Source organism: Watersipora subatra, chromosome 8 (genome assembly GCF_963576615.1).
Source record: "Watersipora subatra chromosome 8, tzWatSuba1.1, whole genome shotgun sequence".
Classification (NCBI taxonomy): Eukaryota; Metazoa; Bryozoa; class Gymnolaemata; order Cheilostomatida; family Watersiporidae; genus Watersipora; species Watersipora subatra.
This window is the reverse complement of record NC_088715.1, coordinates 20,387,587-20,401,013: the sequence shown is the minus strand read 5'-3', so window position 1 is coordinate 20,401,013 and position 13,427 is coordinate 20,387,587. Positions and strand designations below refer to the sequence as shown.

Sequence of the window (13,427 nt, the reverse complement as noted above, 5' to 3'; positions counted from 1 at the left end):
TTTTGCTATCATAACACAACTTTCATTCATGTTACATAGAGTTAAATTCAATTTCAGCAGTTTATTACGCATGTCAGGATGGCCGAGTGGTCTAAGGCGCCAGACTCAAGTGTTAATGCTTGCACTGTAGCAGTGAATTAGTGTTCTGGTCCACATGTGTGGGCGTGGGTTCAAATCCCACTCCTGACAACAAATTTTGCCATTACCTCACAAATTGCATTCGTGTTACGTTGCGTATAATTCAATTCCAGCGGACAAACATTCAACAGTTTTAAACAAATATATTTTGAAATACCATACAATTTCCATTTGTTTTACATTGTGTGTAATTAAAGTTCAGCATACTGAAAAAGTGTCTCAGAATAGCCGAGTGGCCCAAAGTGCCAGATGTGAGCGTTAATCTTTCCAACTTCGCATTGTACTAGTGTTCTAGTCCACACACGAGGTTGTATGTTCAACTCCCACTCCAAATGCAATATATTTTGCTATTAAAAAACAATTTGCATTCGTAATATGTTGCGGGAAATTCAATTTGAGCGCATTTAAACAGACGGCAGGTTTGGATAGCCGAGTGTTCTTAGGCGCCAGACTTAAGTGTTAATGCTGCCGCTATAGCATTGTACTAGTGTTCTGGTTCACACATGTGGGCGTGGGTTCAAACCCACTGCTGACAATATATTTTGCTAATATAACACAATTGTCATTCGTGTTACATTGTGTTAAATTTAAGTTCAGCTCTGCTTAACAAGCATATCAGGATGGCCGATCGGTTTAAGGTGCCAGACTCAAGCGTTAATGCTTGCACTGTAGTAGAAGATTAGTGTTCTGGACCACATGTGTGCGTGTGGGTTCAAACCCCACTCCTGACAATATATTTTGCTATTACAAAACAATTTGTATTCGTATTACGTTGCGGGTAATTCAACTTCAGCGTACTTTAACAGTTAGCGTGTCAGGATGGCCGCGCGGGCTTAGGCGCCAGACATAAGTTTTAATGCTGCCGCTATAGCATTGTACTAGTGTTCTGGTCCACACATGTGGGCGTGGGTTCAAACCCCACTCCTGACAATATATTTTGCTATTATAACACAACTGTCATTCGTGTTACATTGGGTTAAATTTAAGTTCAGCTCTGCTTAATAAGCATATCAGGATGGCCGATCGGTTTAAGGTGCCAGACTCAAGCATTAATGCTTGCACTGTAGTAGTGGATTAGTGTTCACAACCACATGTGTGCGTGTGGGTTCAAATCCCATTCCTGACAATATATTTTGCTATTACAAAACAATTTGTATTCGTATTACGTTGCGGGTAATTCAATTTCAGCGTACTTTAACAGTTAGCGTGTCAGGATGGTCGAGCGGTTTAAGGCGCCAGACTTAAGTGTTAATGCTTGCACTGTAGCGGTGAATCAGTGTTCTGGTCCACATGTGTGGGCGTGGGATCAAATCCCACTCCTGACAATATGTTTTGTTATGACCACACAATTTGCATTCGTGTTACGTTACATGTAATTCAATTTCATCGTACTTAAGCTGCCAACAATTTTTAACAAACATATTTTGCAATAACACACAGTTTGCATTTGTGTTACATTGTGTGTAAATTAATTTCAGCATACTGAATAAGTGTCTCAGGATAGCAAAGTGATCCAAAGTGCCAGACTTAAGCGTCAATCTTTCCAACTTGGTATTGTACTACTGTTTTGGTCCACAAATGTGGGCATGGGTTCAAACTCCACTCCTGACAATATATTTTGCTATGACAACATTATTTGCATTCGTGTTACGCTACACGTAAGTCAATTTCATCGTACTAAGACAGTCAGCAATTTTTAACAAAATGTTTTGCAATAATACACAATTTGTATTTGTGTTACACTTTGTGTAATGGGTTCAAACCCAACTCCTAACAAAACATTTTGCTATCATAACACAACTTTCATTCATGTTACATAGTGTTAAATTCAATTTCAGCAGTTTATTACGCATGTCAGGATGGCCGAGTGGTCTAAGGCGCCAGACTCAAGTGTTAATGCTTGCACTGTAGCAGTGAATTAGTGTTCTGGTCCACATGTGTGGGCGTGGGTTCAAATCCCACTCCTGACAACAAATTTTACTATTACCTCACAAATTGCATTCGTGTTACGTTGCGTGTAATTCAATTTCTGCGGACAAACATTCAACAGTTTTAAACAAATATATTTTAAAATACCAGACAATTTCCATTTGTGTTACATTGTGTGTAAATTAATTTCAGCACACTGAATAAGTGTCTCAGGATAGCAAAGTGGTCCAAAGTGCCAGACTTAAGCGTTAATCTTTCCACCTTGGCATCGTACTAGTGTTTTGGTCCACAAATGTGGGCATGGGTTCAAACTCCACTCCTGACAATAGATTTTGCTATGACAACATTATTTGCATTCGTTTTACGCTACATGTAAGTCAATTTCATCGTACTAAGACAGTCAGCAATTTTTAACAAAATGTTTTGCAATAATACACAATTTGTATTTGTGTTACACTTTGTGTAATGGGTTCAAACCCAACTCCTAACAATACATTTTGCTATCATAACACAACTTTCATTCATGTTACATAGTGTTAAATTCAATTTCAGCAGTTTATTACGCATGTCAGGATGGCCGAGTGGTCTAAGGCACCAGACTCAAGTGTTAATGCTTGCACTGTAGCAGTGAATTAGTGTTCTGGTCCACATGTGTGGGCGTGGGTTCAAATCCCACTCCTGACAACAAATTTTGCTATTAACTCACAAATTGCATTCGTGTTACGTTGCGTGTAATTCAATTTCTGCGAACAAACATTCAACAGTTTTAAACAAATATATTTTGAAATACCATACAATTTCCATTTGTGTTACATTGTGTGTCATTAATGTTCAGCATACTGAAAAAGTGTCTCAGAATAGCCGAGTGGCCCAAAGTGCCAGATGTGAGCGTTGATCTTTCCAACTTCGCATTGTACTAGTGTTCTAGTCCACACACGAGGGTGTACGTTCAACTCCCACTCCAAATGCAATATATTTTGCTATTACAAAACGATTTGTATTCGTATTTTGTTGCGGGTTATTCCATTTCAGCGTACTTTAACAGTCAGAAGGTCAGGATGGCCGAGTGGTCTTAGGCGCCAGACTTAAGTGTTAATGCTGCCGCTATAGCATTGTACTAGTGTTCTGGTCCACACATGTGGGCGTGGGTTCAAACCCCACTCCTGACAATATATTTTGCTATTATAACACAACTTTCATTCATGTTACATAGTGTTAAATTCAATTTCAGCAGTTTATTACGCATGTCAGGATGGCCGAGTGGTCTAAGGCGCCAGACTCAAGTGTTAATGCTTGCACTGTAGCAGTGAATTAGTGTTCTGGTCCACATGTGTGGGCGTGGGTTCAAATCCCACTCCTGACAACAAATTTTGCTATTACCTCACAAATTGCATTCGTGTTACGTTGCGTGTAATTCAATTCCAGCGAACAAACATTCAACAGTTTTAAACAAATATATTTTGAAATACCAGACAATTTCCATTTGTGTTACATTGTGTGTAATTAAAGTTCAGCATACTGAAAAAGTGTCTCAGAATAGCCGACTGGCCCAAAGTACCAGATGTGAGCGTTAATCTTTCCAACTTCGCATTGTACTAGTGTTCTAGTCCACACACGAGGGTGTATGTTCAACTCCCACTCCAAATGCAATATAATTTGCTATTACAAAACAATTTGAATTCGTAATATGTTGCGGGAAATTCAATTTCAGCGCACTTAAACAGACGGCAGGTTTGGATAGCCGAGTGGTCTTAGGCGCCAGATTTAAGTGTTAATGCTGCCGCTATAGCATTGTACTAATGTTCTGGTTTACACATGTGGGCGTGGGTTCAAACCCCACTGCTGACAATATATTTTGCTAATATAACACAACTGTCATTCGTGTTACATTGTGTTAAATTTAAGTTAAGCTCTGCTTAATAAGCGTGTCAGAATGGTCGAGCGGTTTAAGGCGCCAGACTCAAGTGTTAATGCGTCCACTGTAGATGTCTGATTGTGTTTTGGTCCATATTTGCAGGCGTGGGTTCAAATCCCACTCCTGACAATATGTTTTGTTATGACCACACAATTTGCATTCGTGTTACGTTACATGTAATTCAATTTCATCGTACTTAAGCTGCCAACAATTTTTAACAAACATATTTTGCAATAACACACAGTTTGCATTTGTGTTACATTGTGTGTAAATTAATTTCAGCATACTGAATAAGTGTCTCAGGATAGCAAAGTGGTCCAAAGTGCCAGACTTAAGCGTCAATCTTTCCAACTTGGAATTGTACTAGTGTTTTGGTCCACAAATGTGGGCATGGGTTCAAACTCCACTCCTGACAATAGATTTTGCTATGACAACATTATTTGCATTCGTGTTACGCTACACGTAAGTCAATTTCATCGTACTGAGACAGTCAGCAATTTTTAACAAAATGTTTTGCAATAATACACAGTTTGTATTTGTGTTACACTTTGTGTAATGGGTTGAAACCCAACTCCTAACAATACATTTTGCTATCATAACACAACATTCATTCATGTTTCATAGAGTTAAATTCAATTTCAGCAGTTTATTACGCATGTCAGGATGGCCGAGTGGTCTAAGGCGCCAGACTCAAGTGTTAATGCTTGCACTGTAGCAGTGAATTAGTGTTCTGGTCCACATGTGTGGGCGTGGGTTCAAATCCCACTCCTGACAACAAATTTTGCCATTACCTCACAAATTGCATTCGTGTTACGTTGCGTATAATTCAATTCCAGCGGACAAACATTCAACAGTTTTAAACAAATATATTTTGAAATACCATACAATTTCCATTTGTTTTACATTGTGTGTAATTAAAGTTCAGCATACTGAAAAAGTGTCTCAGAATAGCCGAGTGGCCCAAAGTGCCAGATGTGAGCGTTAATCTTTCCAACTTCGCATTGTACTAGTGTTCTAGTCCACACACGAGGTTGTATGTTCAACTCCCACTCCAAATGCAATATATTTTGCTATTAAAAAACAATTTGCATTCGTAATATGTTGCGGGAAATTCAATTTGAGCGCATTTAAACAGACGGCAGGTTTGGATAGCCGAGTGTTCTTAGGCGCCAGACTTAAGTGTTAATGCTGCCGCTATAGCATTGTACTAGTGTTCTGGTTCACACATGTGGGCGTGGGTTCAAACCCACTGCTGACAATATATTTTGCTAATATAACACAATTGTCATTCGTGTTACATTGTGTTAAATTTAAGTTCAGCTCTGCTTAACAAGCATATCAGGATGGCCGATCGGTTTAAGGTGCCAGACTCAAGCGTTAATGCTTGCACTGTAGTAGAAGATTAGTGTTCTGGACCACATGTGTGCGTGTGGGTTCAAACCCCACTCCTGACAATATATTTTGCTATTACAAAACAATTTGTATTCGTATTACGTTGCGGGTAATTCAACTTCAGCGTACTTTAACAGTTAGCGTGTCAGGATGGCCGCGCGGGCTAAGGCGCCAGACATAAGTTTTAATGCTGCCGCTATAGCATTGTACTAGTGTTCTGGTCCACACATGTGGGCGTGGGTTCAAACCCCACTCCTGACAATATATTTTGCTATTATAACACAACTGTCATTCGTGTTACATTGGGTTAAATTTAAGTTCAGCTCTGCTTAATAAGCATATCAGGATGGCCGATCGGTTTAAGGTGCCAGACTCAAGCATTAATGCTTGCACTGTAGTAGTGGATTAGTGTTCACAACCACATGTGTGCGTGTGGGTTCAAATCCCATTCCTGACAATATATTTTGCTATTACAAAACAATTTGTATTCGTATTACGTTGCGGGTAATTCAATTTCAGCGTACTTTAACAGTTAGCGTGTCAGGATGGTCGAGCGGTTTAAGGCGCCAGACTTAAGTGTTAATGCTTGCACTGTAGCGGTGAATCAGTGTTCTGGTCCACATGTGTGGGCGTGGGATCAAATCCCACTCCTGACAATATGTTTTGTTATGACCACACAATTTGCATTCGTGTTACGTTACATGTAATTCAATTTCATCGTACTTAAGCTGCCAACAATTTTTAACAAACATATTTTGCAATAACACACAGTTTGCATTTGTGTTACATTGTGTGTAAATTAATTTCAGCATACTGAATAAGTGTCTCAGGATAGCAAAGTGATCCAAAGTGCCAGACTTAAGCGTCAATCTTTCCAACTTGGTATTGTACTACTGTTTTGGTCCACAAATGTGGGCATGGGTTCAAACTCCACTCCTGACAATATATTTTGCTATGACAACATTATTTGCATTCGTTTTACGCTACATGTAAGTCAATTTCATCGTACTAAGACAGTCAGCAATTTTTAACAAAATGTTTTGCAATAATACACAATTTGTATTTGTGTTACACTTTGTGTAATGGGTTCAAACCCAACTCCTAACAATACATTTTGCTATCATAACACAACTTTCATTCATGTTACATAGTGTTAAATTCAATTTCAGCAGTTTATTACGCATGTCAGGATGGCCGAGTGGTCTAAGGCACCAGACTCAAGTGTTAATGCTTGCACTGTAGCAGTGAATTAGTGTTCTGGTCCACATGTGTGGGCGTGGGTTCAAATCCCACTCCTGACAACAAATTTTCCTATTAACTCACAAATTGCATTCGTGTTACGTTGCGTGTAATTCAATTTCTGCGAACAAACATTCAACAGTTTTAAACAAATATATTTTGAAATACCATACAATTTCCATTTGTGTTACATTGTGTGTCATTAATGTTCAGCATACTGAAAAAGTGTCTCAGAATAGCCGAGTGGCCCAAAGTGCCAGATGTGAGCGTTGATCTTTCCAACTTCGCATTGTACTAGTGTTCTAGTCCACACACGAGGGTGTACGTTCAACTCCCACTCCAAATGCAATATATTTTGCTATTACAAAACGATTCGTATTCGTATTTTGTTGCGGGTTATTCAATTTCAGCGTACTTTAACAGTCAGAAGGTCAGGATGGCCGAGTGGTCTTAGGCGCCAGACTTAAGTGTTAATGCTGCCGCTATAGCATTGTACTAGTGTTCTGGTCCACACATGTGGGCGTGGGTTCAAACCCCACTCCTGACAATATATTTTGCTATTATAACACAACTTTCATTCATGTTACATAGTGTTAAATTCAATTTCAGCAGTTTATTACGCATGTCAGGATGGCCGAGTGGTCTAAGGCGCCAGACTCAAGTGTTAATGCTTGCACTGTAGCAGTGAATTAGTGTTCTGGTCCACATGTGTGGGCGTGGGTTCAAATCCCACTCCTGACAACAAATTTTGCTATTACCTCACAAATTGCATTCGTGTTACGTTGCGTGTAATTCAATTCCAGCGAACAAACATTCAACAGTTTTAAACAAATATATTTTGAAATACCATACAATTTCCATTTGTTTTACATTGTGTGTAATTAAAGTTCAGCATACTGAAAAAGTGTCTCAGAATAGCCGAGTGGCCCAAAGTGCCAGATGTGAGCGTTAATCTTTCCAACTTCGCATTGTACTAGTGTTCTAGTCCACACACGAGGTTGTATGTTCAACTCCCACTCCAAATGCAATATATTTTGCTATTAAAAAACAATTTGCATTCGTAATATGTTGCGGGAAATTCAATTTCAGCGCACTTAAACAGACGGCAGGTTTGGATAGCCGAGTGGTCTTAGGCGCCAGATTTAAGTGTTAATGCTGCCGCTATAGCATTGTACTAATGTTCTGGTTTACACATGTGGGCGTGGGTTCAAACCCCACTGCTGACAATATATTTTGCTAATATAACACAACTGTCATTCCTGTTACATTGCGTTAAATTTAAGTTAAGCTCTGCTTAATAAGCGTGTCAGAATGGTCGAGCGGTTTAAGGTGCCAGACTCAAGTGTTAATGCGTCCACTGTAGATGTCTGTTTGTGTTTTGGTCCACATTTGCAGGTGTGGGTTCAAATCCCACTCCTGACAATATGTTTTGTTATGGCCACACAATTTGCATTCGTGTTACGTTACATGTAATTCAATTTCATCGTACTAAAGCAGCCAACAATTTTTTACAAATATATTTTGCTATTACAAAACAATTTGTATTCGTAATATGTTGCGGGAAATTCAATTTCAGCGCACTTAAACAGACGGTAGGTTTGGATAGCCGAGTGGTCTTAGGCGCCAGACTTAAGTGTTAATGCTGCCGCTATAGCATTGTACTAGTGTTCTGGTTCACACATGTGGGCGTGGGTTCAAACCCCACTGCTGACAATATATTTTGCTAATATAACACAACTGTCATTCGTGTTACATTGTGTTAAATTTAAGTTAAGCTCTGCTTAATAAGCGTGTCAGAATGGTCGAGCGGTTTAAGGCGCCAGACTCAAGTGTTAATGCGTCCACTGTAGATGTCTGATTGTGTTTTGGTCCATATTTGCAGGCGTGGGTTCAAATCCCACTCCTGACAATATGTTTTGTTATGACCACACAATTTGCATTCGTGTTACGTTACATGTAATTCAATTTCATCGTACTTAAGCTGCCAACAATTTTTAACAAACATATTTTGCAATAACACACAGTTTGCATTTGTGTTACATTGTGTGTAAATTAATTTCAGCATACTGAATAAGTGTCTCAGGATAGCAAAGTGGTCCAAAGTGCCAGACTTAAGCGTCAATCTTTCCAACTTGGAATTGTACTAGTGTTTTGGTCCACAAATGTGGGCATGGGTTCAAACTCCACTCCTGACAATAGATTTTGCTATGACAACATTATTTGCATTCGTGTTACGCTACACGTAAGTCAATTTCATCGTACTAAGACAGTCGGCAATTTTTAACAAAATGTTTTGCAATAATACACAATTTGTATTTGTGTTACACTTTGTGTAATGGGTTGAAACCCAACTCCTAACAATACATTTTGCTATCATAACACAACTTTCATTCATGTTACATAGAGTTAAATTCAATTTCAGCAGTTTATTACGCATGTCAGGATGGCCGAGTGGTCTAAGGCGCCAGACTCAAGTGTTAATGCTTGCACTGTAGCAGTGAATTAGTGTTCTGGTCCACATATGTGGGCGTGGGTTCAAATCCCACTCCTGACAACAAATTTTGCTATTACCTCACAAATTGCATTCGTGTTACGTTGCGTATAATTCAATTCCAGCGGACAAACATTCAACAGTTTTAAACAAATATATTTTGAAATACCATACAATTTCCATTTGTTTTACATTGTGTGTAATTAAAGTTCAGCATACTGAAAAAGTGTCTCAGAATAGCCGAGTGGCCCAAAGTGCCAGATGTGAGCGTTAATCTTTCCAACTTCGCATTGTACTAGTGTTCTAGTCCACACACGAGGTTGTATGTTCAACTCCCACTCTAAATGCAATATATTTTGCTATTAAAAAACAATTTGCATTCGTAATATGTTGCGGGAAATTCAATTTGAGCGCATTTAAACAGACGGCAGGTTTGGATAGCCGAGTGTTCTTAGGCGCCAGACTTAAGTGTTAATGCTGCCGCTATAGCATTGTACTAGTGTTCTGGTTCACACATGTGGGCGTGGGTTCAAACCCACTGCTGACAATATATTTTGCTAATATAACACAACTGTCATTCGTGTTACATTGTGTTAAATTTAAGTTCAGCTCTGCGTAATAAGCATATCAGGATGGCCGATCGGTCTAAGGTGCCAGACTCAAGCGTTAATGCTTGCACTGTAGTAGTAGATTAGTGTTCTGGACCACATGTGTGCGTGTGGGTTCAAACCCCACTCCTGACAATATATTTTGCTATTACAAAACAATTTGTATTCGTATTACGTTGCGGGTAATTCAACTTCAGCGTACTTTAACAGTTAGCGTGTCAGGATGGCCGAGCGGGCTAAGGCGCCAGACATAAGTGTTAATGCTGCCGCTATAGCATTGTACTAGTGTTCTGGTCCACACATGTGGGCGTGGGTTCAAACCCCACTCCTGACAATATATTTTGCTATTATAACACAACTGTCATTCGTGTTACATTGGGTTAAATTTAAGTTCAGCTCTGCTTAATAAGCATATCAGGATGGCCGAGCGGTTTAAGGTGCCAGACTCAAGCGTTAATGCTTGCACTGTAGTAGTGGATTAGTGTTCACGACCACATGTGTGCGTGTGGGTTCAAATCCCACTCCTGATAATATATTTTGCTATTACAAAACAATTTGTATTCGTATTACGTTGCGGGTAATTCAATTTCAGCGTACTTTAACAGTTAGCGTGTCAGGATGGTCGAGCGGTTTAAGGCGCCAGACTTAAGTGTTAATGCTTGCACTGTAGCGGTGAATTAGTGTTCTGGTCCACATGTGTGGGCGTGTATCAAATCCCACTCCTGACAATATGTTTTGTTATGACCACACAATTTGCATTCGTGTTACGTTACATGTAATTCAATTTCATCGTACTTAAGCTGCCAACAATTTTTAACAAACATATTTTGCAATAACACACAGTTTGCATTTGTGTTACATTGTGTGTAAATTAATTTCAGCATACTGAATAAGTGTCTCAGGATAGCAAAGTGATCCAAAGTGCCAGACTTAAGCGTCAATCTTTCCAACTTGGTATTGTACTACTGTTTTGGTCCACAAATGTGGGCATGGGTTCAAACTCCACTCCTGACAATATATTTTTCTATGACAACATTATTTGCATTCGTGTTACGCTACACGTAAGTCAATTTCATCGTACTAAGACAGTCAGCAATTTTTAACAAAATGTTTTGCAATAATACACAATTTGTATTTGTGTTACACTTTGTGTAATGGGTTCAAACCCAACTCCTAACAAAACATTTTGCTATCATAACACAACTTTCATTCATGTTACATAGTGTTAAATTCAATTTCAGCAGTTTATTACGCATGTCAGGATGGCCGAGTGGTCTAAGGCGCCAGACTCAAGTGTTAATGCTTGCACTGTAGCAGTGAATTAGTGTTCTGGTCCACATGTGTGGGCGTGGGTTCAAATCCCACTCCTGACAACAAATTTTGCTATTACCTCACAAATTGCATTCGTGTTACGTTGCGTGTAATTCAATTTCTGCGGACAAACATTCAACAGTTTTAAACAAATATATTTTAAAATACCAGACAATTTCCATTTGTGTTACATTGTGTGTAAATTAATTTCAGCACACTGAATAAGTGTCTCAGGATAGCAAAGTGGTCCAAAGTGCCAGACTTAAGCGTTAATCTTTCCACCTTGGCATCGTACTAGTGTTTTGGTCCACAAATGTGGGCATGGGTTCAAACTCCACTCCTGACAATAGATTTTGCTATGACAACATTATTTGCATTCGTGTTACGCTACACGTAAGTCAATTTCATCGTACTAAGACAGTCAGCAATTTTTAACAAAATGTTTTGCAATAATACACAATTTGTATTTGTGTTACACTTTGTGTAATGGGTTCAAACCCAACTCCTAACAATACATTTTGCTATCATAACACAACTTTCATTCATGTTACACAGTGTTAAATTCAATTTCAGCAGTTTATTACGCATGTCAGGATGGCCGAGTGGTCTAAGGCGCCAGACTCAAGTGTTAATGCTTGCACTGTAGCAGTGAATTAGTGTTCTGGTCCACATGTGTGGGCGTGGGTTCAAATCCCACTCCTGACAACAAATTTTGCTATTACCTCACAAATTGCATTCGTGTTACGTTGCGTGTAATTCAATTTCTGCGGACAAACATTCAACAGTTTTAAACAAATATATTTTAAAATACCAGACAATTTCCATTTGTGTTACATTGTGTGTAATTAAAGTTCAGCATACTGAAAAAGTGTCTCAGAATAGCCGAGTGGCCCAAAGTGCCAGATTTGAGCGTTAATCTTTCCAACTTCGCATTGTACTAGTGTTCTAGTCCACACACGAGGTTGTATGTTCAACTCCCACTCTAAATGCAATATATTTTGCTATTAAAAAACAATTTGCATTCGTAATATGTTGCGGGAAATTCAATTTGAGCGCACTTAAACAGACGGCAGGTTTTGATAGCCGAGTGTTTTTAGGCGCCAGACTTAAGTGCTAATGCTGCCGCTATAGCATTGTACTAGTGTTCTGGTTCACACATGTGGGCGTGGGTTCAAACCCACTGCTGACAATATATTTTGCTAATATAACACAACTGTCATTCGTGTTACATTGTGTTAAATTTAAGTTCAGCTCTGCTTAATAAGCATATCAGGATGGCCGATCGGTCTAAGGTGCCAGACTCAAGCGGTAATGCTTGCACTGTAGTAGTGGATTAGTGTTCTGGACCACATGTGTGCGTGTGGGTTCAAACCCCACTCCTGACAATATATTTTGCTATTACAAAACAATTTGTATTCGTATTACGTTGCGGGTAATTCAACTTCAGCGTACTTTAACAGTTAGCGTGTCAGGATGGCCGAGCGGGCTAAGGCGCCAGACATAAGTGTTAATGCTAGAGGTGGAACGAGACACGAGACGTCTCGAGTATCGACCTGTCTCGTCTCGTATCGGTCTCGTCTCGAGTTAACTATTGCCAAACTCGAGACAGGAAGTAGAACTAAAGCGCCTGCGCACGGTTGTTAAAACATGGCTTCTTGCGATAGCAACAACTCCATATATTGTAATGGATTGCGGGCAACTGCCTTTAAAGTTATACCCGGTCCGTTACTACCTGTTGCTACTGATTATGTTGGCCACTGAGTCTAATCATGTAGTCCGGACAACGGCCCTGTTATTTTTTAGTTCGGTTCTGTGTCGTTAAAACAGATACCGGGTCGTATCTAATTACTCTTCGGATAATCCAATTTAATAAATAAGACTTTTGCGGGTAAAATGTCTGTATTTTATCGTATCGTGTCTAAACACCAACTGCCCTTCATAAAATTCGGGCCTCTTTTACGTATATACTACCAATCGCGGGTAAAACTTGCCCGGACACGGAGAAACGAACGAAAGGCTGTGTCGACCATAGTCCGTGCTCGGTTAACAATGACGTTTTGTTAGCTCAATGTAAGAATATACATGTATACAGTAATTAATATAATTTCATGAGTACAATTTAAATATAATTCACATACTACAGCTAATACACAAAGCAAACTTTAATGAAACGATAAGAATGAAAGTGTTATCGTGTGTTCTTTTAGTTGCGATATTTCTTTGTAGAGTGACGGCTATCGGTTTCATTACACATTACATTAAAAAGTAAGAAGTATTCAATAGATGGTAAAAATATACATGTACAAAGCAATATGTTTATAATAATTATGATCAATCAAGCTCAAAATTCTTAGAATATATAACTTCGGTATTTTAGAGCTGTTTGTGTCACTTTTGTTTACAA

At 39.1% G+C, this 13,427-nt stretch overlaps 15 non-coding genes across 15 annotated transcripts; all 15 read left to right on the top strand.

The window, feature by feature from the left end:
• Window positions 1–72: 72 nt before the first annotated feature.
• On the top strand, window positions 73–189 carry Trnal-caa (transfer RNA leucine (anticodon CAA)). The gene is made up of 2 exons: window positions 73–110; window positions 144–189. It is a non-coding gene; the product is annotated as a tRNA-Leu (tRNA).
• A 1,157-nt stretch (window positions 190–1,346) lies between these two features.
• On the top strand, window positions 1,347–1,463 carry Trnal-uaa (transfer RNA leucine (anticodon UAA)). The gene is made up of 2 exons: window positions 1,347–1,384; window positions 1,418–1,463. It is a non-coding gene; the product is annotated as a tRNA-Leu (tRNA).
• A 528-nt stretch (window positions 1,464–1,991) lies between these two features.
• Trnal-caa (transfer RNA leucine (anticodon CAA)) lies at window positions 1,992–2,108 on the top strand. Its single transcript has 2 exons — window positions 1,992–2,029; window positions 2,063–2,108. It is a non-coding gene; the product is annotated as a tRNA-Leu (tRNA).
• Window positions 2,109–2,634: 526 nt separating this feature from the next.
• On the top strand, window positions 2,635–2,751 carry Trnal-caa (transfer RNA leucine (anticodon CAA)). The gene is made up of 2 exons: window positions 2,635–2,672; window positions 2,706–2,751. It is a non-coding gene; the product is annotated as a tRNA-Leu (tRNA).
• Window positions 2,752–3,119: 368 nt separating this feature from the next.
• Trnal-uaa (transfer RNA leucine (anticodon UAA)) lies at window positions 3,120–3,236 on the top strand. Its single transcript has 2 exons — window positions 3,120–3,157; window positions 3,191–3,236. It is a non-coding gene; the product is annotated as a tRNA-Leu (tRNA).
• A 77-nt stretch (window positions 3,237–3,313) lies between these two features.
• On the top strand, window positions 3,314–3,430 carry Trnal-caa (transfer RNA leucine (anticodon CAA)). Its single transcript has 2 exons — window positions 3,314–3,351; window positions 3,385–3,430. It is a non-coding gene; the product is annotated as a tRNA-Leu (tRNA).
• A 1,209-nt stretch (window positions 3,431–4,639) lies between these two features.
• Window positions 4,640–4,756, top strand: Trnal-caa (transfer RNA leucine (anticodon CAA)). The gene is made up of 2 exons: window positions 4,640–4,677; window positions 4,711–4,756. It is a non-coding gene; the product is annotated as a tRNA-Leu (tRNA).
• Window positions 4,757–5,913: 1,157 nt separating this feature from the next.
• On the top strand, window positions 5,914–6,030 carry Trnal-uaa (transfer RNA leucine (anticodon UAA)). Its single transcript has 2 exons — window positions 5,914–5,951; window positions 5,985–6,030. It is a non-coding gene; the product is annotated as a tRNA-Leu (tRNA).
• Window positions 6,031–6,558: 528 nt separating this feature from the next.
• Window positions 6,559–6,675, top strand: Trnal-caa (transfer RNA leucine (anticodon CAA)). Its single transcript has 2 exons — window positions 6,559–6,596; window positions 6,630–6,675. It is a non-coding gene; the product is annotated as a tRNA-Leu (tRNA).
• Window positions 6,676–7,043: 368 nt separating this feature from the next.
• Trnal-uaa (transfer RNA leucine (anticodon UAA)) lies at window positions 7,044–7,160 on the top strand. The gene is made up of 2 exons: window positions 7,044–7,081; window positions 7,115–7,160. It is a non-coding gene; the product is annotated as a tRNA-Leu (tRNA).
• A 77-nt stretch (window positions 7,161–7,237) lies between these two features.
• Window positions 7,238–7,354, top strand: Trnal-caa (transfer RNA leucine (anticodon CAA)). The gene is made up of 2 exons: window positions 7,238–7,275; window positions 7,309–7,354. It is a non-coding gene; the product is annotated as a tRNA-Leu (tRNA).
• A 1,696-nt stretch (window positions 7,355–9,050) lies between these two features.
• Window positions 9,051–9,167, top strand: Trnal-caa (transfer RNA leucine (anticodon CAA)). Its single transcript has 2 exons — window positions 9,051–9,088; window positions 9,122–9,167. It is a non-coding gene; the product is annotated as a tRNA-Leu (tRNA).
• Window positions 9,168–9,929: 762 nt separating this feature from the next.
• Trnal-uaa (transfer RNA leucine (anticodon UAA)) lies at window positions 9,930–10,046 on the top strand. Its single transcript has 2 exons — window positions 9,930–9,967; window positions 10,001–10,046. It is a non-coding gene; the product is annotated as a tRNA-Leu (tRNA).
• Window positions 10,047–10,968: 922 nt separating this feature from the next.
• Window positions 10,969–11,085, top strand: Trnal-caa (transfer RNA leucine (anticodon CAA)). The gene is made up of 2 exons: window positions 10,969–11,006; window positions 11,040–11,085. It is a non-coding gene; the product is annotated as a tRNA-Leu (tRNA).
• A 526-nt stretch (window positions 11,086–11,611) lies between these two features.
• Window positions 11,612–11,728, top strand: Trnal-caa (transfer RNA leucine (anticodon CAA)). Its single transcript has 2 exons — window positions 11,612–11,649; window positions 11,683–11,728. It is a non-coding gene; the product is annotated as a tRNA-Leu (tRNA).
• The last annotated feature ends 1,699 nt before the right edge of the window (window positions 11,729–13,427 follow it).